The sequence below is a fragment of the Siphateles boraxobius genome, unplaced genomic scaffold, assembly GCF_051911475.1.
Source record: "Siphateles boraxobius isolate OS27281-9 unplaced genomic scaffold, OSU_SipBor_1 19, whole genome shotgun sequence".
Lineage (NCBI taxonomy): Eukaryota > Metazoa > Chordata > Actinopteri > Cypriniformes > Leuciscidae > Siphateles > Siphateles boraxobius.
This window is the reverse complement of record NW_027508799.1, coordinates 3,413,456-3,440,764: the sequence shown is the minus strand read 5'-3', so window position 1 is coordinate 3,440,764 and position 27,309 is coordinate 3,413,456. Positions and strand designations below refer to the sequence as shown.

At 42.9% G+C, this 27,309-nt stretch overlaps 1 pseudogene across 1 annotated transcript; it reads left to right on the top strand.

The window, feature by feature from the left end:
- The first annotated feature begins 3,509 nt into the window (after positions 1–3,509).
- On the top strand, positions 3,510–22,008 carry LOC143741605 (uncharacterized; annotated as a pseudogene). Its single transcript, XR_013205160.1, has 4 exons — positions 3,510–3,545; positions 13,142–13,317; positions 19,248–19,730; positions 19,891–22,008. The product of XR_013205160.1 is annotated as an uncharacterized LOC143741605 (transcript).
- Positions 22,009–27,309: the final 5,301 nt, after the last annotated feature.

The following is a 27,309-nucleotide window of genomic DNA, read 5'->3' as shown; positions in this document are numbered from 1 at the left end:
TCCCCCCAAAAGGCAGAGGCCGCCGGACACAGGTGCACCTGTGTTGACAGACCGCTCCAATGGAGGGACCCTTCGCAACCCTTCACCGTTCCTCCATCAAGGGTAATGAGGGGGAAAAGCTATTCAGGCAGTTTCTGGCAGAGAAAGATGCTGTTCACCACCTGATAAGCTCTCCATGCATTTCAGGAAAGAAAGGCACTGGGGCGGCGAGCTGAGAACCAGCGCGGCCCGCCCCAAGACACCAAACTCCAGATTCCAAACGAGACTGAACGGGACACGGTGGAGGTTCCACTCGAGCCCGGCAGCCTCGGCGGCCCATTTCAGCATAGCTGATAATTCTGGATCCGGCTCGGGCAACATTGAACTCCCGGAGGGAGACAATTCAGCCGAGTCATCATCTCTAGAAGTCAGCTCACCCTCCGATGCTGCAATCGACGTCCTGTCCTCCAGGGGAGCCCAGAGTGAAACCGCTGGCCCACCCATTACAGATGGACCAGCAGACAACACAGGAGGCTCCAGTGGTTGCAGTGGAAGGGAGGAGTGAGGAGCCCACAGGGAATGGTTACCGGGCGGGACATCCAACACTATCCTCCGGTCACCCATCCCACACAGCACCCGTGCAGGGTGGGGCATGGTAATGGGGACTCGCTCTCCGCGTTTAACGAAGGCGAGTCTCGCCCTCAACACTGCGACAGTCAAGTTCCCACAGTGAAAACATGAGCTGTCCACAAAAGCTGTCTCAGCGTGCTGTAAGCCCAAACACGTGACACAACAGTTGTGACCATCAGAGAGAGACAGAGAACGACCGCACCCAGAAACGCACGGGCGGAATGACATCTTGAAAAATACGCAAATGCACCCGTGTTGCTCTTTCAGAAAATAGGACCGTCACCAGTGCCGGAGCACACAGGGGAATGACCGCGGCAACACTGAACAGAGAACTGAAACAGTGAAGCACTCACTTTTCCGCCCTCTAACCAGCCATCAACACACACAAACATTTAGAAATTTGTTGCTGTTAAAACAGCAGTTGAGAGCTCAAAGCTCGCGATCACCGCTGCACTCGCGCTGTAGAACACCAGCACTGGGAGAGTCTTCCTGAAGAACACCGACACACTCGCTCGTTGTAGACAACAGCACTCTCATAGACATCAAACGATCGGCTCCGAAGCGAAAGGCAACTAGTGCGTGCATCCACTTCCGTATTTATACCCGCGCCGCGGGGGCGGAGTGTGTGATGCGAATCACGCACGCCAATTACATTGGCTCGTTCAATAGTACTCGAAGAGGATAGGCTCTCTAGCGAGATTCCCATTCAGTCGACCGTCGACTACGTCTGACGTTATCGACTGAAAGGGAACTCGGTTTCTTCATTCACATCCATTGCAACCTGAGCTTGAACTTGACCAGACTCCCTCGCCCATCATGACTTCCGGTTAGTGCTTTATAGACGTGGAAGTTATTTTATCACAATTTATCTCAAACTATTGTTAATGGCATAGTTATATATTACTCCAGTTCTGAAAATCTAGTTGTTTTATCATCAACATACACTATGCTATATAGGGGTGTCCAACCTGCACGTTGCTCTTTAACATAGTGCTCTAACACCTGTAGTGCGACGCGTAAAAAGACAGTATAATTCATTATAATCAGTAATTATGTCCCCAATCCCCAAAAGATCTGGTCCAGTCGCACTGGCAAAGCTAATCAATCATCTGCATTTTCCAGTTCGGATTCGGGCTCGAATTGATAAGGCAGTAACGACATTATCACCTGTCATTATTGCTTTGGGAGCTGATGTTCCAAATATGGTAAGGGGCGTGACATTTCCGTCACACGCTTTAAGTCCCTGTAAAGTCAAAATGAAGTATGTGATCTGAGTTTGTCATATCACAGAAAAATGTGTTATTAGCCACCCAGCCAAATTTGAATGATAAAAAAAGCTGGCAAGTACATAAAATAAGCTATCAAAATCTTGACAAAATGTGCAGTAGTCTCTGCTCTCAAACGCTGGGGGCGTGTCCACTGGCTGCGCTGTAACCACGCCCACTCGCGGGACAGCTACCATTGCCACACTCAACTGTCACCCGCTACAGCCGGAATGGATGCTCCTAGCAGCTTATTAGGTTAATTATAACATAAGCACACAAGGCAACTTACAGTCATTGGTGGGCACGCACTACCGATGATGGCACCAGCTGTCGGCGCGACGGGAGGATGAAGTGCGAGGCGGGAGATAGTCGTTCGGCCCCATTCACCAGTAACAGCGGATTATCAGTGAATCCCAGTTGTCTCCGACGAAAGTTTATAAAACTATCCCGTGTAAAATGATCACTACAGAGGCTGGTTTTGGTGGTGATCCTCAGCTCTCTATCAAGGTGGCTCTTCACAAAATTAATCCACCTCTTCTTGATGTGATCGTTTTTAGGAAATTTAAATAAGGACACCGATCTGTTTTGTACATGATCGCATCCAGGTAGTACGTATTTTCGTGACAAAGACATAGCTAACTAGTGAACTGTACTCTGTAGTAACAAATAACAGTACTGACAGTAACTCGCGATTGAGCGCCAAACTGATGCGAATGTGCTCTATTTATATTGTTAGTGGAGCAGCAAGCCTCAGTGGCTCTAGTGCGTCATCAAGTAGGGGCGGAGCCAGGAGCTCAGGGCTCCAGTGCGTCATCGAGCCCCGTTTTAGACCCGCCCAAAAAATCCGGAAAATAGCAATGGTGAAAAACTGTTTAACGGTCTAACTCCACAATTCAGTACTTCACCGTTCACAGTCTTTGTAATATGCTTTACCAATACATTTCTAACATTTATAATTTGTTTATAATTTTTTTTTTAATTGCCTTTACAGGGACTTTAAAGGTTTTTGGGCCAATCACAAAGCACTGGATCGCTGCCCAATCAGAGCACATCGTGCTTTTTTTTTTATCCTAGAATCGCATAAACACATTGCATTAAACCAAATACACAAAATAATGTTCTTTTTAGAACCATCATATGACCCCTTTAATTCTTATGGCATAACTTAAACCCGGTGCTGGAGACATTCCTCAGAGATGTTGGTCCATATTGACATGATGGCGTTACACAATTGCTGCAGATTTGTTGGCTGCACATCCATGAAGTGAATATTTTGTAACATGATCATAATAATAAATGTTTATTGAGCAACACATCAGCATATTAGAATGATTTTTGAAGGATCATGTGACACTGAAGACTGGAGTGATGATGCTGAAAATTCAGTTTTACCACCAGAGGAATAAATTGCATTTTATAATATATTAAACATGAAAACAGTTATTCTAAATTGTAAAAATATTTCACAAGATTGCTGTTTTTGGTGTATTTTAGATCAAATAAATGCAGCCTTGGTTAGCAGAAGATTAATATATACATTTATATAAGAAATATACGTTTTGCACATTTTGTATGTACATCGATTAATCTGTGAAGGACTTTTATGTTGGTCTGGCGATGTAACGTCATTAGGAGGCGACCATGCATCTGTTGTGATTCGACTGTAGTGAGGTTTGTATTTTTAAGCATTAAAGGTGTTTAGATCCATACAAACAGTTCAATGAATCGTATAGTTTTTACAAGGAATGCAAAGTGAATTACTTATAATTTAATATAACGTTGTGATGCTTTCATTTATGTACGTTAAAGCGCGTTCACAAAAAGTTGCGTGAGTTTTGTTCCCTATAACGTCATCGTGAATCAGTTTAAATGTAAAAGCAATTTCGGCCACTGACAAGCAGAGAAGCAGAAACGGAGCTTTTCAAAACTGAACGTGAACTAAAGGTACATTGTTCACTACTCCATGAGCTCGGGATAGGGCCTATCCGTTGAAATGAACTGCACTGACAATAATTGCTCATTTGGCACACATTGCGACGCGGTCGCGCAGTTATAACATGAATGTTGTAATTTACTGTACTTAAAAATTTAAAATGCATATAGCATACACATCACATTATGTGCACATTATTTATCTAGAAAATAACCAAAACGTATGTTTAAACCAGTGGTGGTGTTTTCAAATGAAGTCCTCATATTTTTATACTGTATCAAATGTACATTTACATCCATTACACTTCATTTTCCTGGTTAAATAAATATTACATTAAAAAACAATTGAGAAATCAAAAACAATTATTTTCTTTTTTTGCGATAACTATGTAATGTTCTACTATTTACTAAAACTATGCATTTCAAGTTAGTATTTTTACACATTTTAACATTTATTCCAAAATAAGTACTGAAGGCAGCAATAATTTAAACCATATATATTGTTTGTGAATTAAATGTTAAAGGCCGTGTTGCAGGGTTAATTTTTCAATGAATTTGTGCAATTTTCTTGTTGGCAATAAACATTTAAACTGTTATCCATTGTATTTTATGTTGTTGGGTATCACAAACCGGAATATAATACAAAAAAGTAGGTACTATCTTACAGCGGTTTGCAACGATTCTCCTTTCCCCCACAATGCATTACATTACGTCACCTTGGGGAGAGAATTTACCAAAGCCCGCATTGAGAGTGACTAGAGAGACAAGTAGTAGGCGAGAGTATTCAGATAGCGCAGATTATAGATAAATACATAGATATAGATACATAGATAGACTAGATATATAGATAGACAGACAGATATATAGATATAGATAGATAGGCTAGAATATGCGGCAACTGCACATCCAATGGCGCGGGCGCCTCTGATGTGCGACCAACTCTACGTTGTCAATCTACCTACTATATAACTATCTATGCTAACGTTATGCTATCTGGCTGTCTACCTATCTCTTTCTATACCGCCCACACAAGCACCTGCCAAACACAGCGACAGACACGTGGTGGCTACGTTTGCAACCACATTTTCACCGGAGGAAGAGATAAACGCTTAGAAACGCCAATAGCTAGCATGATGCCTTCTATTTCTAGATGACAAAGACAAAGTTTACCAGTACTACAACACTATGACAAAGGTTACCGGTACTTATCTGAACTAATGTCATGATCACTGCCACTATATATATATATATATATATATATATATATATATATATAAAGAAAACGTTGGTTTTCACTCGGTGCTATTCAATGAGAGTAAAAAAAAAAAAGTGTTGTTATTGTGCACTGCTGCTCGTAGACTAGCTCCAGTGCTCATTGCTGCGTTTCTAAATGATAGCAACTCACCAGGACACTTCACCAACTCTCCACTCATTTAATTGGCTTTGACGGCCATCAGTTCTTGGCAATTCCTCATTTGCCCTCTCACGTCTGGCAGGTTCGAAATTATAAGGCTGCGGGCCATCATACATGTTGGCTCTTGCAACCACTTCCTCATCCCAGTCAGTCGCCATAGTTATAATACTAGGCTGAGACTACCTTTCCTCCACTTCTCCCCAATGTGACGTCATCACCGAATTGCATGTAAAAAACTGGTCTTTAAGACCATTTTTGAGACATTTTAAAAATTGTATACATATCTTGAGTCATTTATGTACCCATTAATCGACAGTGGTGGTTAACCTGCAACATGGGCTTTAAGATTTTCTTTTTAATAGCCTAGACAGTAACATAAGGGGCTTTCGCATCGGAGGAACTTTTTCATAGTTCCTAGAACTTTGGCGAAATAGTAAACGCATCGCTTCACTCAGACATGGGCAATATTTCAATTAAATGTATTTTAAATACGTATTTAATTACGTTTAATTAAGTGTATTTTGTAATTTGTATTTTGCAGGTGTGGAAAAAATAAAATGTTGTTTGTAACAAAATATTTTGAGGGAGTGTATTTAGAGTATTTCAAATACTTAAATACTTTTAAAAAATCAACATAGTAAATGATTTTGCCATATTTTCTGATGTTGGCAATGTCCAGGTTATGCACGAAAATCACGTGACACCCTGTAGACCGGGCTCCCCCCAAGAAGTGAATGAGTTTTGAACTCTTAAAAAAGGGAATTAAGGTAAAGTGTTTTTTGAAAAATATACAGTCTACACACTCACATATTGCACACTGAACGGCATTATAGAGAAAATAATTGTGCCTTATGAGATCAAGGCACTGTGTTGTCATTCATAAAAGGACATCAGAGGGCCTCCCTATTATGAAACAGCGCGTGTCGTAACTCCACTGAAATCTCCATGCTAAGCAAGCGTTCACAATATAACATCCATCTGCAGTTTTTACACGTTTTTAAATGTTTTACATATGAGAGATATTGATTTTGTATAAAATAATCATCAATCCTATTGTTTTTCAGTAATTGCGCACGCACCACGATTCTACTATGGAAAAGGCATACGCGGTCAGGACAGTTAGAGTCTCGTGTGTAAAACAAACCCACACATATGATTAATATGATTAATCATATATATTATGATTAAAATGAAATTTGGAATTTTGTGACAAATTCTCGGTCTGTTATTTTTACACAAAAATGGCTGCAAAAGATGCTTTCCAAAAGGTTTTATCGTAGTTTTTGTCCAACTCCATTGACTTGTATTTGATGTTCTGTGAGGTACGGTATTACTCCGCCGCGGGAGACGGAAATGGGGTTGTTTGTATTCTTTCTGTAGTTATGCAGTTGCGGTATCGTAGGCTACGCTATCCAAACATTGGTAAAGGTGCATTATCGCCACCAACTGGGCTGGAGTGTCTATTATTCAAGCTCTCAATGGAAGAATGTCCGGTTGTGAGGCGTTTGGAAAAATAGGTCCACAGTTTTACAACGAATGGTAAAACACCTGTTGGAAAGCATCTTTTGCAGCGATTTTTGTGTAAGCATATCAGTGAGCACCCCAGATCACTCGGTGAGTTTCACGTCTTTGTAAACTAAAGTTTAATGCGTTTTATGAATGATTGTTCCCTTTCATACTCACTCCGAATTGGCGATGGCAATGGCGATAAAATGCCATGGGTCTGCGGAATTTGCATAGCGTATCTCCGCCCCACCGCGTGGGTATAAAATGAGAGACGCCAGCAAAGGCAGATCATGTTTTCGTTTCGGAGCCAAGAGCTTCTCTTCACTCCACAAGCCAAATCCTGAGTTTTCTGTGACATCATCTTCTTCGAGACGAGCGAACTCTCCGGTGTTGGTGTGACGGTGGTACCCAGCGAGTTTCACATTCTCCCTGGTCGCCTCAGCATCGCTGAGTTTTTCCTCTCTAAAAGAGCTGCACGTGGCATGTCTTTTTAAAGATGTCTCGCCCGGTTTCTTCTGGGTGCGGTCGATCCCGGTCTTCCTTTGATGGGCACAATCGCTGCTATGCGTGTTTGGGCTTAGAGCACGCTAAGGCAGCGCTTGTGGATGACTCATGTTCCTTCTGTGGGAACATGGCCATCGCAACACTAAGGTCGAGACTCAATGATCTCATTCGAGAGAGAGTCCCCTCATCCACACCCCGATCTACACCCTCTACGAGAGGTGGTACTTCGGCTGGTGGACAGGGTGACTTGAGGGTGAGGGTGTGGAACAATCCGACGATGCGTCCTCGGACCACGTCCCCCTCTACAGTGTTGCAACCCGCGAGCTCTGCGGTGATTCTACTGGGTCCATTTACTGATGCCCCGCATCTTTCATTCGGCGCTCCAGAGGAGGACTCGATGTCGATCGCGGCATCACAAGGCGGGCAGGAGTCATCGGGAAGTGACGATGCGGCTGCGTTGCCTCCTTCTGGAGTACCAGCGTTGCCCGTATCAGATCCCGAGATGACGGCCATGCTCTCCCGGGCCGCCGCGAGCATCGGGCTTGAGTGGAACCCTCCGCCCTGCCCTGAGCGCTCGCGGTTGGATGACTAGTTTTTGGGTGCGGCTGCGGCGCCTCACGGCTACAGCCAACCCCAATACCATTCTTCCCGGAAGTGCATGAGGAGGTGGCGAAGTCATGGAAGGCTCCCTTGACCTCCCGTGTACGTTTGTCAGCTTTCTCCGCCTTTCCCCCCCTCGATGGGGCGGTCGCCCATGGGTACACTGGGATTCCCCCGGTTGAACGCTCTGTTGCCATGCAACTGTGTCCTCAGAGCGCTTCATCTCGTGGTATTCCTAAGCAACCGTCCAAGGCCTGTAGATTTCATCGACCCTCTCCGAGCGACGAAAGTGGCCTCACGCTCCCTGGGTCAGGTGATGGCCACCTCTGTGGTCCAGGAGCGTCACCTGTGGCTGAACCTGGCCGATATGCGGGACGCTGAGCGCTCTCGTCTGCTCGACGCCCCCATATCCCAGGCCGGCCTCTTCGGTGGAGCAGTTGAGGACTTTGCCCAGCAGTTCTCAACTGCACAGAAGCAGTCTGAGGCGATCAAACATATTCTGCTCCGACGGCCTGCTGCTGCCTCCACTCAGCCGTCGGTACAGACGCCTCAGCCTGCTCGCCGCCGAGGGCGCCCTCCTGTGGCTCCCTCCCCTCCCGCACGGCCCCAGCAGCAGCCTTCACCCGGGCCGTTCGCGGAGGAGGCCGCAGGAAGGCGCCACAGCCGGGCTGCTCAGGGATGGTGTCGGTTTTTCCCCAGGAGGTGGTTGCAGGCCCCCTCCTTCCCCCGGTGGAGGGCCGGGGGAGAATCTTTTGTTCTCCCACTGCTCACCCACGGGTGGGCAGTACCCTATCATGGTTAAAGAAAGAACCGATACACCTATCACTGAGCACACAGAGCCGGTTGACAGTGCGCGACGCCCCCGGGCCTCGCCGGTCTTATCCCTCTCTGTCACAGGGTTCTCGGACCGCAGTGTGCGCCGCCCCCGGGCCTCGCCACTCCCGTCCCCCTCTGTCTCAGAGGGTGCGGATGACAGTGCGTGCCGTCTCCGGACCTCACCACTCTCGTCCCCCTCTGTCGCCAGACCCCTGGCAGGGCAGACCCCCGTGGAACGCTGGTCCTTCCCTGGTCTCCTCTGTCAGGATGCGGAGCATGACCGCGCCCCTGCTCCGGGCCGCTATGCCACCCACGCCTGGGCCGGTCACTCAGCTTCGCTGCCCCTCCGGGGGGACGTCTGTGGTTCGCTTGACCCCGCTGGTTCAGTTCCTGGCAGCTTGGTTAGAGCTCCCCAGCCTGTCCCGCTGGGTCGCCCGAACTATCAGGCTCGGCTATGCGATTAAGTTCGCACGGTCTCCTCCCCGCTTCAGGGGAGTTCGCTTCACTATGGTCGGTGGCAATGCCCCTATCATGAGAGCGAAGTTTGCTACCCTGCTGGCGAAGGGTGCAGTCGAGACTCTCCATCCAGCCGAGATGAAGTCAGGGTTCTACAGCCCGTACTTCATTGCCCCAAGAAGACCGGTGGGTTACGGCCGATCCTGGATCTGCGCGTCTTGAAACGCTCCCTTCACAGGCTGCCGTTCAAGATGGTCACGCCCAAACGCATTTTTGAATACGTGCGGCCACAGGATTGGTTTGCAGCGATAGACCTGAAGGACGCCTACTTTCATGTCTCCATTTTACCTCGACACAGACCGTTTCTCCGGTTTGCTTTCGAGGGGCAGGCATACCAGTATGCGGTTCTCCCATTTGGGTTGACTCTGTCTCCTCGCGCCTTTACGAAGGTCGTCGAGGCAGCCCTTGTTCACCTACGCGAACACGGGGTTCGCATCCTGAATTACCTCGATGACTGGGTAATATTAGCTCACTCTCGAGATCAGGTTTGCGAACACAGAGACTTAGTGCTCCGGCACCTAGCCCGTCTGGGCCTTCGGGTCGACTGGGAGAAGAGCAAACTCTGCCCCGTGCAGAGGATCTCTTTTCTCGGCATGGAGATCGACTCGGTCGCCATGTCTGCGCAGCTTACGAGCGAGCGCGCACACTCACTGCTGACTTGTCTTCGACAGTTCGATGGCAAGAGTGCGGTCCCACTGAAATTGTTTCAGAGGCTCCTGGGGCAAATGGCATCTGCAGCCGCGGCAACGCCACTCGGATTGCTTCATATGAGACCGCTTCAGCTGTGGCTTTGCGATCGAGTCCCGAGGTGGGCATGGCATCATGGCACGCTCCGAGTCCCAGTGACTCCGACCTGGCGTCAGACTTTCACCCCATGGAGGAACCTCAGTTTTCTACGGGCTGAAGTTCCCCTAGAACGAGTTTCCAGGCATGTTGTTGTCTCCACAGATGCCTCGTCCACGGGCTGGGGCGCCATGTGCAACGGACATGCTGCCGCGGGCTCCTGGACAGGACCCCAGCGCCTTCTGAATGTCAATTGCCTCGAGTTGCTGGCAGTACGCCTTGCCCTGCACAGTTTTCGCACGTTGCTCATGGGTCAACACGTACTAGTCCGTTCAGACAATACCGCGACAGTAGCGTACATCAACCGTCAGGGTGCTCTACGCTCACGCCGTACGTCGCAACTCGCACGCCACCTCCTCTTATGGAGTCAGAAGCACCTGAGGTCCCTTCTTGCTGTTTACATTCCGGGAGATTGGAACTTTGCAGTCGACGAGCTGTCACGGTTTCGGCCTATCTCCGGCGAATGGCGACTCCATCCCCAGTCGGTCCAGCTGATTTGGGACCAGTTCGGGAACGCACAGATAGACCTGTTTGCCTCCCACGACTCGTCCCATTGCGCCCTGTATTACTCCCTGTCCGAGGGCACCCTCGGCACGGATGCACTGACGCACAGCTGGCCGCGGGGCCTACGCAAATATGCGTTTCCCCCAGTGAGCCTTCTCGTGCTAACACAAAATTCCCGGGACAGCAGCATTTGTCCAAATTTCAATCTTAACCGTTCTATATCATCAGAAATGATCTTAAAACAGGGCTTTAAGTGTAAAATACCGAACTTGTCCTTTAAGGCACGAGTAGAGTAACGGTGATAATATGGCTACATAGCCTACATCAAAAACTCTTTGCTATTAAAGGCAGCCTACCACACCATTGATGTGAACTTATCTATACATGCCATTTACGTCAGAGGGAGCTATTTCAGGCCCTGTAGAGATTTAGTGAAATGCCCATACTTTTTTATTTTGCTTCTTCGCCATTTTGAATTTACTCATTTCTCATATTTGTGTTATTGCTACTATTTGTGTTATTGACCTTTCAGTAATAAAAAAAAGACTTAAGATTATTGTGGGAGTATTTTTGTATTTTCAAAATACTAATTAAATACTAAAACTAATAAATTACTTGTATTTTATTTAAATACATTTTTCACATCAGTATTTTGTATTTTATTTTGTTACATTTCATGAGCCTGTATTTGTATTTTGTAACAAAATTGTTTTTGATGTATTTGTGCCCACCTCTGGCTTCACTTCAGAAGGCCTTTATTAACCCACTGAGATGTGTGGAGTACTTTAATCATGAATAGATGTGCTTTAATGGACTTACAAAGTCATATAGCCACTCAGTTCCATTATAAAGCTTGGGAGAGTCAGGACATCTTTTAATTTAACTCCGATTGTATTCGTCTGAAAGAAGAATGTCATATACACCTAGGATGACTTAAGGGTGAGTAAATAATGGGCTAATTTAGGGAGAAAATCCAGCGCAACTTTAAGGGGACCAAGAGAAACTTGATTATGCATTTCTGCTCAGCTAGCAACACTGGACCCTTACTCTCTACTTTCTATAACAGTTCTATCTAATAACGTGTTGGACAGATAGTAAACTAATGAACACGGAGAATGCGAGCACTGTTCGTGTGCTCAGGCTCTGGCGTTCTGAGCGCCGTCAAAATAAAGGTCACAACAACAAGTGAGGCTAGTGTCACTTAAGAGTTCCTACTGATTTTGACTTGAAAATTACATTTACATTTATTCATTTAGCTGACGCTTTTATCCAAAGCGACTTACAATTGCTATATATGTCAGAGGTCGCACGCCTCTGGAGCAACTAGGGGTTAAGTGTCTTGCTCAGGGACACATTGGTGTCTCACAGTGGATTCGAACCTGGGTCTTTCACACCAAAGGCATGTGTCTTATCCACTGCGCCATCACCACCAAATTACCAAATTACCAAATCATCACCAAATTACAAAGCTCATAGTCTCTCACAAAAAGTTTTATCTAAAAGAGAAGGCAGATCCAGACCTAGCTAAAAGGCCTCAAACATCCTCCCTCACCGACTTGCGTCACTGGATGGAAATATTTACATAATGCCACCCAAATGCATACATAAAGAAGGCGTGGCTTCAGTTGTCAGTGTTATTGTTGACGCTATGCTGTGGAGACGCTGTGTGTTTCTATGCGAAAGCAAATGCAGCACTTTATTGGGACAATTAGGATGGACAATCAGTGGATAAGATTTATTTTCAACACTGTTGAACAGTAAAGAACAGTAAAGAGTAAATGACCGGCTGTGAACAAAGGCTATATCTAAAAAGAAAAGAAAAAAGGCATAATTCCAACTTTGCCATGGCAATCTGGCGCTTCTGAATCAGAGCATGCAAGTAGCCTATGTTTTATTATTTCTTTTGTGCAGTAGTGACACATATTGTTTGTTGTTTTTGCGATCAAAAGTGCAGAGATGGATTTATGTGTACAAACATAGTATCCTCTATTCTCTGTTTATAACTTGTTGAAAAGATGACAAACTGATCGATCGGCTTGGGCTTGGTCATCTGCATTTTCAGAATCTGACTCGGGCTCGAACTTATAAGGTAAAACTGATGACATAATTAACTGTCTTTATAATTGCTTTGGAAGCTGAAGCTTGCGATTAGGGTAAGGGGCATACAATTTCCAACACCAGCTTGAGGTGTTCGGCCAATTACAATGCACTGGGTCAGCTGGCCAATCAGAGCACACTACGCATTTTGGGAAGGAGGGGCTTTGTAGAAATCGGCGCGGTTTAGAATGATGGGGCATAGAGGAGCTCCAATAATGTACAGTATGTGAAATATGTTTTTTGAACATTAAAACATGGAAATGTTCTATAACACAAAATACACAAGATAATGATCTTTGAAAGTAGCATCATATGACCTCTTTAACATTCCAACTGCAAATGTTATCTATTAAATGTAATCTGCACATCTTTAAATATCTAATGTTAAGCATAACTAAATATTAAGCGACCTAAATTTGCCTTTATGAAATTGTAGTCCTAGTTTTGAGTGTTATTTTTTTTTAACTAGAGAGCTGATTGGGACCCTAAGTGTGGATTTATTTTTCTTTCTGTTAATTATTCTCATCTTAAACAGGACAAACACACAGAAAAACTCCTGGTGAAGCAGCTGAGATCCATGTGACACTATTATAAAGATGGCCTTTATTAAAGTGGAGAGTGAAGACATGGCGTTTATTAAAGTGGAGAGTGAAAACATGAAGATTGAAGAAGTATTCAGTGTGAAACAAGAAGATACTGAGGAACAAACAGGTAGGTTTCATTCTCAAAGCTGAACTCAGTCATTTGATGCTTATTAAAAGGTCCAGCTATACAGAAATGAACTATAATGTTTTGAAGAATGTCATATGAGTGTCCTAATTAAAGGTGCAATAATTGATTTTTCAAAAACGCTGTTGAAAAGCTTTCGTACCGAGCACCACAACAAACATGTAGTCAATCAACATTAGGGGGCGTATGATGGTGGAGGAGAGAGAACAAGCAAGAGGGAGATTTGAAGAAAGACTGTTGAAAGTGAGATAAGAGACTATACATAAGAGAAAATCTCAGAGGAACAACACTGGAAACAAAAGGGTTATAATCAGGCAAGATCTCTAGGACCCGCGTTAATATTAATGCTTTATCCAATATATAATTATATATTTATATAATATAAAGCTTTCCAGCGCTAGAGAGGCCTACACGTGAAGGGCTGAAAACGGGCGCCGAAGTTGCATTGTTTCTGCAGGTGGTAAAGTTTTAGTGAATTTTGGGTTGATTTCAAATATCAACATTCGTAAACAATGATTTTGGGAGATGCAGACTGCACCTTTAAAGCAATTTTATTTGACACGGAGCAGGTCCCACATGTTGACAGACATATTGATCACATGACCAGAAAAATACTAATGCTGTCTTTAAAGGGATAGTTCACCCAAAAATGAAAATTAGCCCATTATTTACTCACCGTTAAGCCATACTAGGTGTATATGACATTCTTCTTTCAGACGAATACAATCGGAGTAATATTAAAAAATTTCCTGGCTCTTCCATGCTTTATAATGGGAGTCCATTGGTATATTTTTTTGGAAGTCCGTCAAGCGCATCCATCCATGATAAAAGTGCTCAAAACGACTCTGGGGGGTTAATGAAGGTCTTCTGTGAAGCGATACTTTCGTGTAAGAAAAATATCAATATTCAAAACTTTATTGACTAAAATAACTAGCTTCTGCCAGACGCAAGTAGACTCACGCCAAAAGAGTAAAACTTGAATCACTTCGCTTCAAAATACATTTATTAACCCGCCAGAGCCGTTTCGAGCACTTTTATCATGGATGGATGTGCTTTGATGGACTTTCAAAAAAATATACCCATTCACTTCCATTATAAAGCTTGGAAGAGTCAGGACATTTTTTTATATATAACTCCGATTTTATTCGTCTGAAAGAAGAATTTCATATACACCTAGGATCGCTTCAGGGTGAGTAAATCATGGGCTAATTTTCCTTTTTGGGTAAACTATCCCTTTAAGTGCAGCCCAGAAGATCCTACTTCCACATTGGGTATTTGTTATGACATGACATTAAAGTATTGTGAGAGATCGAGTAACCGAGTATACCTTCATTTACAGTAAATATAGCATTTTCCTTCAGGTCAGTCCTATATTCGTCATTAAAAATCTAAATATAAAGGAATAATGTACAGGCCTAATAAACGTAGCCATTTCTAAATTTTCATTTTGCCATTAATCTTTTGTTTTTCCATTTTTTTCCCCATACACTAACCTGAGTGTAAAAGTATATACGTTTCCCTGCTATGTGCTGCCATCTACTGGAGGTACCAGGTCAAAACACACTTTAGAATTAGTTCAATGCCGTGGAGTAGCATAGCGATAATGAAAAGGATGACTCCGGTGTGCGATGGTGCAGTGCTTCTCGTCTGGTGTGTGACCACCTTAAAAGTGTGAATCTCATCAATTTGAAATGTTGAATTTAGATATAAGCAGTTCTACAAAAGGCAGCAATGTTGTTATTCAGTTTGAGGCAGCCTAATGTTGATTCAATTCAGTTTAATCTCAGTGTTGATGTTGCAAGATGAGATTCGTCTGTAAAGCAGATCTACTTAAAACGATAATGCCATCATCCAGCCTAATTCAGTTCGACTTTTGTTCTCATCCGATGGTGTCAGTCAGTGTGGTCATATTGATAAATTACTGAAAGTTAAGTTGGTAAGTCTTTCAGACCCCAACTAAGCAAGCCGGTGTTGTTTAGTTCAGATCAATAACAGGATTCAAGATTAAGGGCTCATATTAAGCCAGGATTAGGCTTTAGTTTAAATAGGAGATTCAAGTAGCTGTTATAAACGTGCCTTAAACTACTGGTGTGCATCTTGAGACAAAACAATTGCACAGATATATTTAAAAATATGCTAGTGAAAGTTGCTTTTAGTAAAACAGCTCAAACATGCATTTTAGTCTGCGACTAGGCTTAAGCCTTGTCTGTGAAACTTGGGGGTAGTCGACTAAAATTTGATTAAACAAAACATAAGGTTAACTAAATATGATTTTTTTTAAAACTAGAAAGTACGTTTGATTCAGGACTAAAACTAAATAAATAAATAGCTGACAAAATTAGTTTGGTGGGCAAAGTCGGCGCTTTCAAGGACGATTCTGATTCAGGTGAGAGTGAACTTACTAGCGTCTCTTCAACCTTAGGCATTGTACCAGTGGTTGTTTAGCCCTGCAATGTTTGAGGATTTGGGGAAAACGGAAGGCTCTGACCCAGTGAGGTTGTGCTCTACCAGAGAGCCTACGCTACTGCTTTTCAGCTGGTCAGTCAAGAGTCAACTCGAGTTTCTCTACAACAGGGGTGTCAAACTCAGTTCCTGGAGGGCCACACCCTGCAGAGTTTAGCTTCAACCATAATTAAACACACCTGATCAGTTAATCAAGTCCTTCAGGCTTATTTGAAAACGGCAGGTGTGTGTGTGTTGAAGCAGGGTTGGAACAAAACTGTGTAGGGTTGTGGCCCTCCAGGAACTCAGTTTGACACCTGTGCTCTACAACTTGAGTCAAAACCTCCAGTAATTCCTCATGAGCAGGGTAGAGAAATGGCATTTCCTTGAATTTCCCTGGCTTCCCACATCCAACTCAGAGCCAGAAATATCCAACCACCGGGCCTTCGTTCAGATCAGAAGAAACTGCTTGGGGGCTTCTGGGTCTGAAACAAAGGCTTCTGGGTTGGCTGGTGAGAACTGAGAAAAAGCAGAGAACATGACGATCGCCAACTCCATTTGTGACCCCCATGATCTGATCTACCCCAAACTACGGTGAACACGAGCCTGGCCTTTCTCTTCAGAGAAAATATCAAAGCGGGAGCAACAGAACAGTCTCATAGAGAGACACTCACAATGCATGCATAAGCTTTCCCATAGCGTTAATGGTCAGCAAAGTGTAACCGGTTCCCTTTTGAGGGAACTCATCGCTAAATTGTACACAGACGAATGCCATGAGCGCTCTTCACAAAGTGCACATGAGCATTTAAAAGCAGTCGTTTGTCCACTTGATCGTTCACGTTCCACTCGGAAATACAGTATTCCACACAAATTCCACTCTGACAATAAATTTCTCTTTATTATGCATCTTTGTTTTCTTGAATAAATGTCTGAAGTACAGTGGGCCTATAGATAATTCATGAAATTGTGGCTTTAAAGCAATATTTTTAAAAGTAGTAGGATATAAATAAACGTGACGTGACTGGATAATGTCGAATTGCAGAGCTCATGCAAATATATATCCACAACACTATGATCAAATGATTCTCTTATTTTTGTTATTCAGAGGAAAGCGTGCAGCATATATTTACATATTCGTCTAAACGGCATTCTCATCAGTGTGGTCATCAGTGTCAGGATGTTTGTTACCACTATAGCGCTGCAACGGTATTTCAAACTTTGCTGTTAGTATACCCCAAAAATGAATCTTTGCAAACAAGTTTCTCCACACTCCTTCAATTTCTTTCGCACCTTCATTTTAAAACAATATTTGAGAGAATCTTCAGAAAGGCGCTCTCTACTCCGCAGGAAATATTTCCGCTTCACTCACTCTCATACATTTATGTAGGGCTGGGCGATAAAACGATAATTATTGCGATATAATTTTTCTCAATAAAACGATATCAAGAGTTTGATAAATGTTCGATAATGTTTATGCGCCAAAAGCAAAACGAAACTCATTTGAACCGTGCGGCACACGGACCATTTATCAGCTCGCTCTAAGTCCAAACGGCAGCGCAGCGCGAGCTCACTAGAGCAGACGCGTTTACTCTGATCGTCTCGCTCACGAGATCCAGTGAGAGGCGCTTGAATTCAGCGAAGAACACGAATGTCTCTGATTTAAACCAGTTTAAAGGCAGATGAAACAGCGCTGACAAACAGGAGAAACACTGCGCAACAATACAGTCAGAAGGCTTTTCTGTCTACAAATTCCCATCATTTACCATGGTTTTACTGTCACGTTAGCCTAGTAATATTAACTGCACCATGAAATGTGGGATAAACATATTGAATTGTATTATATTATTAATGTAGACAATGTATTAAATGACTAATGGAATATAATTACAGTATTTAATAATGTATTTACGCTACTGTTTTTCATACAAATACCATAGAAACCATAAAGTTACATTTTGCCATGATAGTGATAGACTATGCCTGGTTTTATCTGTGGTTATCATGATCTAAATGTGATGTTTGTTACCTCAATAAATTTAAGGTCTGTGGCGAACAGGACGGCCGAGGGATGTGAGAGAGCGGCGCGAGGCCGGTGGTGCGATTGCTAATGAGCAGCACCTGTGAAGCACACCAGTCTCGCATCTCTCACGGAGGAGCGGAAGCATAAAGGGGGAGCGACGACATTGATGATCAAGAGAGGAACAGGCCTGTGTTTTAGTTGAGTTTGGTTTTTGTATTTGTATTTTATTTTAGCCAGCAGTCGTCCGCGAGGGGCTGCTGGCAGTTTTATTTATTTCCGGTAGCCAGCAGTCGTCCGCGAGGGGCTGCTGGCGGTATTTTGGTTTGTTTATTTTATTTTAAATAAAGTATATTTTGATTGTACGCCGGTTCCCGCCTCCTTCTTCCCTGAACATTGTTACACTGGTGCCGAAACCCGGGAGGGGGGAGGAACACGCTGTTAGAGAGTCCTCGCCGCCGTGGGGAATCCGCGGTGCCATCGAGCATGGTGCGCGAGTCGCCGCCGCTCGCCGTGGGCCGTAGCCTGCTGCCATCCGCCGAACGAGGGGAGGAGCAGGGAGCGGGGGACTCGCGGCCATGGACGCTCGAGGCGGTGCACTGGAGTGAGTTGCCGGTGGGACGGTCGAGCTCGCTGCCGGCCGCCTGGGAGTTGGAGGGGCGGCTGCCGTCCGGGAGGGGGCGGGGGAGTCGCCGCCGCTCGCCGTGGGCCGGAGCCTGCTGCCGTCCACCAGTGAAGGGGAGGAGCAGGGAGCGGGGGACTCCTGCCGGCTGCCCTAGAGCCCAAGGAGCCGTCGCCGTCCACCGGGCGGCGGAGGAGCGTCGAGCTTCAAAAAAAAAAAAACGTAATTTGAAAGAAAAAAAAAACGAAATTTGGAAAAAAAAATAAAACAGATTTTATAGGGCTCTGCTTGAGAAATCACTGTCAAATATGCGTTTGGAGACAAAACGTAATATTAATATTGCAGCCTGCACTGCAAACTGTGCTGAAGATACATGCCATCAAAGTCAGGCAACAAAAACCTGTTTCAAGACTTGAAATAATATCCCCCTTTAGCACATGCAAAAACTAAGAAATTAGTTTTTCTATTAAGATTTTTATTTTGTTAAGGAAAAATGACAAATGTTTGAATGTTCTACCTCAGATTTGTCAAATGTTCACCTGTTTGGCAAGTGTTTGTCATGATATGTTCTGACAATAAAGAGTAATTTAAAACCACAATTAACGCTCTGGTTTGTACAACTTTCACTTAGGAGCAAAAATCTGCTTTTAAACTTGAAAGAAATAAAGATTTGACATTTATTGTGATAATTATCGATATCGACTGATATAAAAAATTATCGTGAGAATTTTTTTTGCCCATATCGCCCAGCCCTACATGTATGTTGGTTTTGATGTTTTACATGTTTATATGTTTTTGATGTCTTTAAAGATTGACTTTTTTTTGCCTTAGAACTTATGGCGCTGAAAGAGGAGGGTGAAGAACTGAATGAAATGGAAAAGAAAGATCAGAGGCCTTTCTCCTGCCAACAGTGTGGGAAAAGTTTCAAAAGAAAAAGTAATCTTAATTACCACATGAAAGTTCACACTGGAGAGAGCCCTTTCACTTGCCAACAGTGTGGAATAAGTTTCACTCAAATAGGAAGCCTTAACAGGCACATGAAAATTCACTCCGGAGAGAAACCTTATTCATGCCCTCAGTGTGGACAGAGTTTCTATCAACATGGAAACCTTAAAATCCACATGAGAATTCACACTGGAGAAAAGCCGTACACTTGCACTCAGTGTGGAAAGAGATTTGATCAACATGGAAACTTTAAAGTCCACATGAGAATACACACTGGAGAGAGCCCTTTTACCTGCCAACAGTGTGGAAAAAGGTTCAACCGAAAAGGAAACCTTAATTATCATATGAGAATTCACACTGTAGAGAAGCCTTCCATATCACATCAGAGTGGAAAGAGTATCAATCAACCTTAAAGTCCATGTGAAAATTCAAATGGGAGAGAGTCTTTTCACCTGCCAACATTGTGGAATAGGTTTCACTCAAAAAGGAATCCTTAACAGGCACATGAGAATTCACACTAGATGTGCATCTTTTTCATGCCCTCAGTGTGGAAAGAGATTTGATCATCGTGGAAACCTTAATGTCCACATGAGAACTCACACTGGAGAGAAACCTTTTACCTGTAAACAATGTGGAAAAAGTTTCAACCGAAAAGGAAACCTAAATTACCACATCAGAATTCACTCTGGACAGAAACCTTTCACATGCTCTCAATGTGGAAAGAGTTTCTACCAACATGGAAACCTTAAAAGCCACATGAAAATGCACACTAAAGAGAAGCCTTATACATCCCCTCAGTGTGGAAAGAGATTTGATCAACATGGAAACCTTAAAGACCAAATGAGAAATCACACCGGGAAAAGGCCTTTCACCTGCCAACAGTGTGGGAAAAGTTTCAACCGTAAAGGAAACCTTAATTACCACATGAAAGTTCACACTGGGGAGAGCCATTTCACCTGCCAACAGTGTGGAAAAAGTTTCACTCAAATAGGAAGCCTTAACAGGCACATTAGACTTCACACTGGAGAGAAGCCTTACACATGCCCTCAGTGTGGAAAGAGTTTCTATCAACATGGAAACCTTAAAGTCCACATGAGACTTCACACTGGAGAGAAGCCTTACACATGCCCTCAGTGTGGAATGAGTTTCTATCAACATGGAAACCTTAAAGTCCACATGAGAACTCACACGGGAGAGAAGCCTTACACCTGCCTACAGTGTGGAAAAAGTTTCAAGCGAAAAGGAAACCTTAATTACCACACGAAAGTTCACACCAGAGAGAGCCCTTTCACCTGTCAACAGTGTGGAAAAAGGTTCACTCAAAAGGGAATCCTTAACAGACACATGAGAATTCACTCCGGAGAGAAACCTTATACATGTCCTCAGTGTGGAAAGAGTTTCTATCAACATGGAAACCTTAAAGTCCACATGAGAAATCACACTGGAGAGAAGCCTTACACCTGCCTACAGTGTGGAAAGAGATTTGATCAAGATGGAAACCTTAAAGTCCACATGAGAAATCACACTGGAGAGAAGCCTTACACCTGCCAACAGTGTGGAAAAAGTTTCAACCGAAAAGCCAACCTTAATTACCACATGAATGTTCACAATGGAGAGAGCCATTTCAAATGCCAACAGTGTGGAATAAGTTTCACTCAAATAGGAAGCCTTAACAGGCACATTAGACTTCACACTGGAGAGAAGCCTTACACATGCCCTCAGTGCGGAAAGAGTTTCTATCAACATGGAAACCTTAAAGTCCACATGAGACTTCACACTTGAGAGAAGCCTTACACATGCCCTCAGTGTGGAAAGAGTTTCTATCAACATGGAAACCTTAAGGTCCACATGAGAACTCACACGGGAGATAAGCCTTTTACCTGTGAACAGTGTGGAAAAAGTTTCAAACGAAAAGGAAACCTTAATTATCACATGAAAGTTCACACCAGAGAGAGCCCTCTCACCTGTCAACAGTCTGGAAAAAGTTTCACTCAAAAAGGAATCCTTAACAGGCACATGAGAATTCACTCCGGAGAGAAACCTTATTCATGCCCTCAGTGTGGAAAGAGTTTCGATCAACATGGAAACCTTAAAGTCCACATGAGAATTAACACTGGAGAAAAGCCGTACACTTGCACTCAGTGTGGAAAGAGATTTGATCAACATGGAAACTTTAAGGTTCACCTCAAAATTCACAGTGGAGAGAGCCCTTTTACCTGCCAACAGTGTGGAAAGAGTTTCAACAGAAAAGGAAACCTTAAATACCACATGAAAATTCACAGTAGAAACAAGGAGTTTTGATCAACATGCAAATCTTGAAGTATACATGAGAATTCACACTGGAGAGAAGCATTTTACCTGCCAACATTGTTGAAGAACTGGTGGAAGTTTCAACCGGAAAGGAGTTCTTAACCGCTTTAGGTTCAAAGATCGCAGATGTCCCCAGATTTTTTATGTTTAACATTCACCTCATGTTAAAACATCAGACTCTTACTTGATCTGGGCAAATTGAGTACCATTAGAAAGATTAAAGACACTAGATATTTGACCACTGTTTATGAAAAAACTGGGTTGCAGTGACATTCATTTCTTAATTTCTGTCAGGAGTGCAGAATTTCTTCTGTAACAATAATTACAATCTGTTCTTTCATATTCACTTATGTCTGCTCCGGTTTATTTGTGTTCACCCAGCTTCAATGAACAGCGTCCTTTAAGGCTCTTAGTACAAAAGTGTGCAAATTTGAAGAAATATTGATTTTTCATATGCTTGGAAAATATTTTATCATACAGAATACCATTTCTATTAATTTTACTCTGAGTTTTGCAATCTGAGGAGCTAAAACGGCATACACAGCGCTGTCTGTCTCTCCTGTTCCTGGTTTGTGGCAGATATGATCTCAGTGCTCTCTCATTTTGGCGTAGAGCTATTAACCATCTTACATGACTAAATTCCAGCCCTTCTGCATGACGCTGTCATGTACACTTCGTCCTTTGGAACTCCGTGAAGAACAAACCCAAAGAAACCTTTCAACACATGAAACAAGAAGCTAATAAACATACGAATACGATGGTATATGGTTTGTGTGTGATTTTCATGCGAATTGGGGTATATTCATATGAATGAATGTTTACATTATACATGCTTAGAAGGTTTAGCTATTAGCTCCATATAATATGATAAATATAACATTTGAACAACATATGACTAAAATCCGCATTAGATCGCGATCGGAAGTTAAAGGTGCTCAAAGCGATGTCACGCGTTTTTTAGGCCAAAACAGTTTGTCACATGCAACAAACATCTCCTCACTATCCGCTAGCTGCCTGTCCCCTGAACACACTGTAAAAAAACACGGTCTCTGCAGATACCCCAGGCTCCACAAACGGCAACAAAAACAAACTGGGCTTACCCGCACCACGAAACATAACAAACTGTTCCAGCCAATAACCGATAAGAAGGGTTTGGGGGTGCGGTTTGGGGTGTTAGTGCGTGGATGAGGAGGAGGGAGGGTCTAGCTAGCCTTCGTTTTGTTTGACAATACTTTGTACGTCAACAAGAAGTGATGTCACCCGACATCGCTTACAGCACCTTTAATACAAACACTCGATGGTGGTTTAAAGTGAGTTTTGAGTAAAAGTGTAATATTACCCAGATAGCACACACATGTCTGCGGAGATCACTTCATCTGGAAAGCATCTGCTGTTTACTAACACCTGATAGACGTCTTTAAGATGTCAGTTTTACATAAACATCTAAAATAAAATTTCTAAATGTCTATTTGACATCTGACAGGATACGTCCTATAGACGAATTGCAGATGAGCAAAAACAAAAAATACGTTTTCCAGATGTAAACATGCACATCAAATAGACGTCTCCATGATGTACATGTGTTATCAGGTAATATTTTAAATTATGTAGCTTGATGCTAATTGTAGCTGTAATGCACCTGTCACACCAGGAGCTATATCTATTTTATGATCTATTTATTACCATAATTCACATAAGTCCCAAGAATAATTTTTTTGTTTGTTTTCTAGAAAGACTTAAGATAACAGGTTGATTTATGTATAGTGGGATAAAAGTGGTGTTGAATAATGATACAAAAAGAATAATGAATATTAAGTCTCATTCTCAGCAGAGGTGTGAAAGGTTCGTTGAGTGAGAACAATAGAACAGTAATTAAGCAGTTCACCTCGCCAGGAGACATTAGACAATATACTGCAAATGGGTGTAAACAATATGCTTCATAAAATGCATGGTTTTAGAGATATCCTCAGATTTTAAATAAAGCATGACCACACTTGTGGTTTCACTTTAATTGTGGTTATACTACATTCAAATATTACTTTTATACAATTATATATTCTTAATATTTTAGTTATGTTAGAATTACTCTGAGCTTATATATCTCCAAATTAATAACATTATGAGTCTTGAACTGTACATTCTCAAGTGTTGGCTTTCTAAATATATGTTGGTTATGTGTCTATTCAGAATGACTTATGAGCAGCAACTTTTTTATTTTGGGTATGTAATTTATGCCCTACTTAACCCCTAGGGAGGGACAGTTAAGGGGTTAACAGACACATGAGAATTCACACCAGAGGGAAGCTGTTTATGTGTGGTCAGAGTGGATAGAAGTTCAGATGTAAAGTAAACCTAAAACCTGGTTCACACGGGACGATTTTAAAATTGTCGGCCGATTTTCCAAACCTGAGGGACCCCACACACGGCGATAAAAAATCACGGGTCTAACAGTTTTGGTCGTACCGTGTGTGGTGCGCAGCCACACGGTAAAAATCAACACATCACACACGAGCCGATTTGACTCCCGAGCATTCCCAGGTCAGACGGAAAATCCCTCGAGATCAAACGTAACTTCAGAACGTAAACAATCATGGCGGGCAGACGAAGAGGATGCAGTGGCGATAGTTTGTAGATTGTTTTTAACCGAAAAAAAAAACATTATCAAAAGAAAAGGCGATGGTCAAAGAAGTGGAGACAACGCGAGCCCGGTGCTTCCTCTGCGCCTCGTCACCTCGCTTTCTGATTGGCTACACGCCACAGTCCACAGGCTGCGTGCTCGTTTGTCCCCGGGGGACACCACACACGAGGAGAAATCAGGCCAAAAAAAATATCCAACATGTTGGATATCCCCATTTGAGATCAGAGCGGTCCCGACGTCCTTCCGAGCAGACGAGAGCACTCTTAACACACCACACATGGCAGGAATATCTGATCAGATTATTTTACGATAATCGGAGCATACTTAAGATTGTCGGAAGAATCGGCCTAATTATCCTGCCGTGTGAACCAGGCTTTAAGTACCACTTGAAGATTTACTCAAGGGAGAGCAGCTTTATAGTGTGGAAGGATTTTCACAAACCAGAAACACCTTAGGAATCATATGATTGCATTGTAGAGAAGCCTTTCATATGCAATCATTGTGAGAAAAAGACTTGAGGTTCACACTGGATAGAAGCTTCTCAACTGTTTCTTACTTTAAGGAAACCTTTCACTGGAGAAAGTAATTACACATGTTTTCAGCATGAAAACATATCACACATCGAAGCATAATTTGCAAACTCATTCTGGAAAGAAATTGCAGTGTTGTGTTTTTTGTTAAGTCATTAACTAAAAAAATACACATATTTATTTATATCTGAAAAGGCATTTTTACTAGTTGTGATTGTGACCGTATTAATGTCATGTTACCTTTATATGTTTAGTGCTGAGAATAGGCGCGCTCAACACCCAAACCGTTTATGGGGGCAAGTCATAAAAAAAAATGATCAAATAAAGATGAAAAAACCGCACTCTCTAGTCATTTCTCATATATCTATTAATACCATGTCCACACAGACACGTTTCAGCCTAAGCCATCATCAGTGTGTGGTGTGAAACACCAAAGGGATTGCTTTTAATCATCACAGGTGAACCCCATTTAGTCATCAAATCATCTGCACCGTCAGGTGCATCAGGTTACCAACATTGTAGACACACACTAGAAATAATACAACAAAATAGGCCATAGATAATGCTCACATTACAACAATTACCAAAAAGAAAAACAAGAATAAGAAAATAATAATAAAATGAATATAAACACAAATTTAAACATAATAATTAAATGGATTAAATTAATTTCAGATCAAATAGTTTTACAAGAAACAATTTAAAGCCAATTCTTCATTTAAACCATTGGGGTATACCGTTTGAAGCGTATAAATCCAAAAAGCCTCTCATTGAAGAAGATAGCGCTCCCTATCTCCACCCCATTGGAGAGATTTAACTAACTCGATGCCTTGAAATTCCAAAGTACAAATATCATGCCCAAATTCATTAAAATGTATAGCCACAGGTGACTTAATGTCGTGATTACGTATGTTACTTTTGTGCCCATGTGGGCTTTGTTATGTTGGTGAAACAAAAAGAGAGTTAAGAACAAGATTACACGAACACAAAAGTAACATACGTAATCACAACATTAAGGGGGCTTTCACACTGGCAGTTTAGTTCGGAACGGGGCACGGTTCGCATGAAAAATCGCTAATGTGAACGCTGTCATGTGGACCTGGGTGCGCATTGGGTCCCGAAACCGAGACTACCTGGAGGAGGTGGTCTGAGTTCAGTTCCTCCTGAACCGTGCTGCGGTTCGCGTGTATGTGAAAGCAACACGGACTCGGGTGCGCACTTGTTCAGGAAGTAAAGTATCCTGCTCATGCGTTTTAGCCGATTATGATGTATTTAGTTAAATAAAACATACATAAGAGATGAAGATTTACCCTGGATACGAGCAAGAGTGAGTCTGCAGTGTATTCGCGTATAGTGCGTGCAATCAGGGCAACAAATTAATGGAAATCCACTGTCTCCTCAAAAGAGTCCATTTGCAAGCAGCGGAAAGACAGCTTATGCGACACACACACACAGTTAACCTGCGTTGTTTACTCAGCTATGCATAATAGTAGGGCTGCAACAACGAATCGATTAAATCGATTAAAATCGATTATTAAAATAGTTGGCAACGAATTTCATTATCGATTCGTTGTGTCGCGCGACTATCAATAAGTCGCGGAGATGTTTGAGTATAAAAAAATGTGTTCAGCGCGGAGCAGAGCTATGAGGCGCCGGACTGGACGCTGCGCACGAGAGAGACCGGGTGTGTCAGCGCGCGAGCAACAGTGTGCGAAAGATACCGAGTGTGTCTGCGCGCGAGAGATAACGAGTGTGTCAGCGCGCGAGCGACAGTGTGCAAAAGATACCGAGTGTGTTTGCGCGCGAGAGAGACCGAGTGTGTCAGCGCGCGAGCAACAGTGTGCAAAAGATACCGAGTGTGTCTGCGCGCGAGAGAGACCGAGTGTGTCCGAGCATTGGTAAATTGGTACATAGGAATGTAATTATTAAGAGGCATGGAAGTTCGATAAATGGACAACAATAAATAAAACCAATTAAATTTTTACCACTGAATTAGCAGACTGTGATTTCAATCAGATAGACAGAAGATGAAAACACTTTCTTGTCTGTCCCAAGTACCACTACAAGAGGAATATTTTTTCCACAATTTGCAGCACTGAATTTTTCATTCTAAATGACTCCGAGAAACTTCACTATATGCTCCGAATGGATGAGCTGCAAAATAGGCCTTACACACCATATGAGGTAGTCAATCCATTGTATATATTTTATATACATTGTATTTATAATTAATATTAGGATAGACTAGAGATATTATCTTCTGTTGTAATTATTATTGTTGCTATTATTATTACCTATTATCCGACTGCACGAGACTTGTCTTTTGTGTGCATGTGCTTGTCAAATAATGTCAAACATTTTGTTAGATTACAACATATTTGACAAAAAACAAAACAACACACAAGTTTGTGAGTGTGTGCGTCTGTGAGTGTGAGTTTGTGAGTGTGTGCGTCTGTGAGTGTGAGAGTTT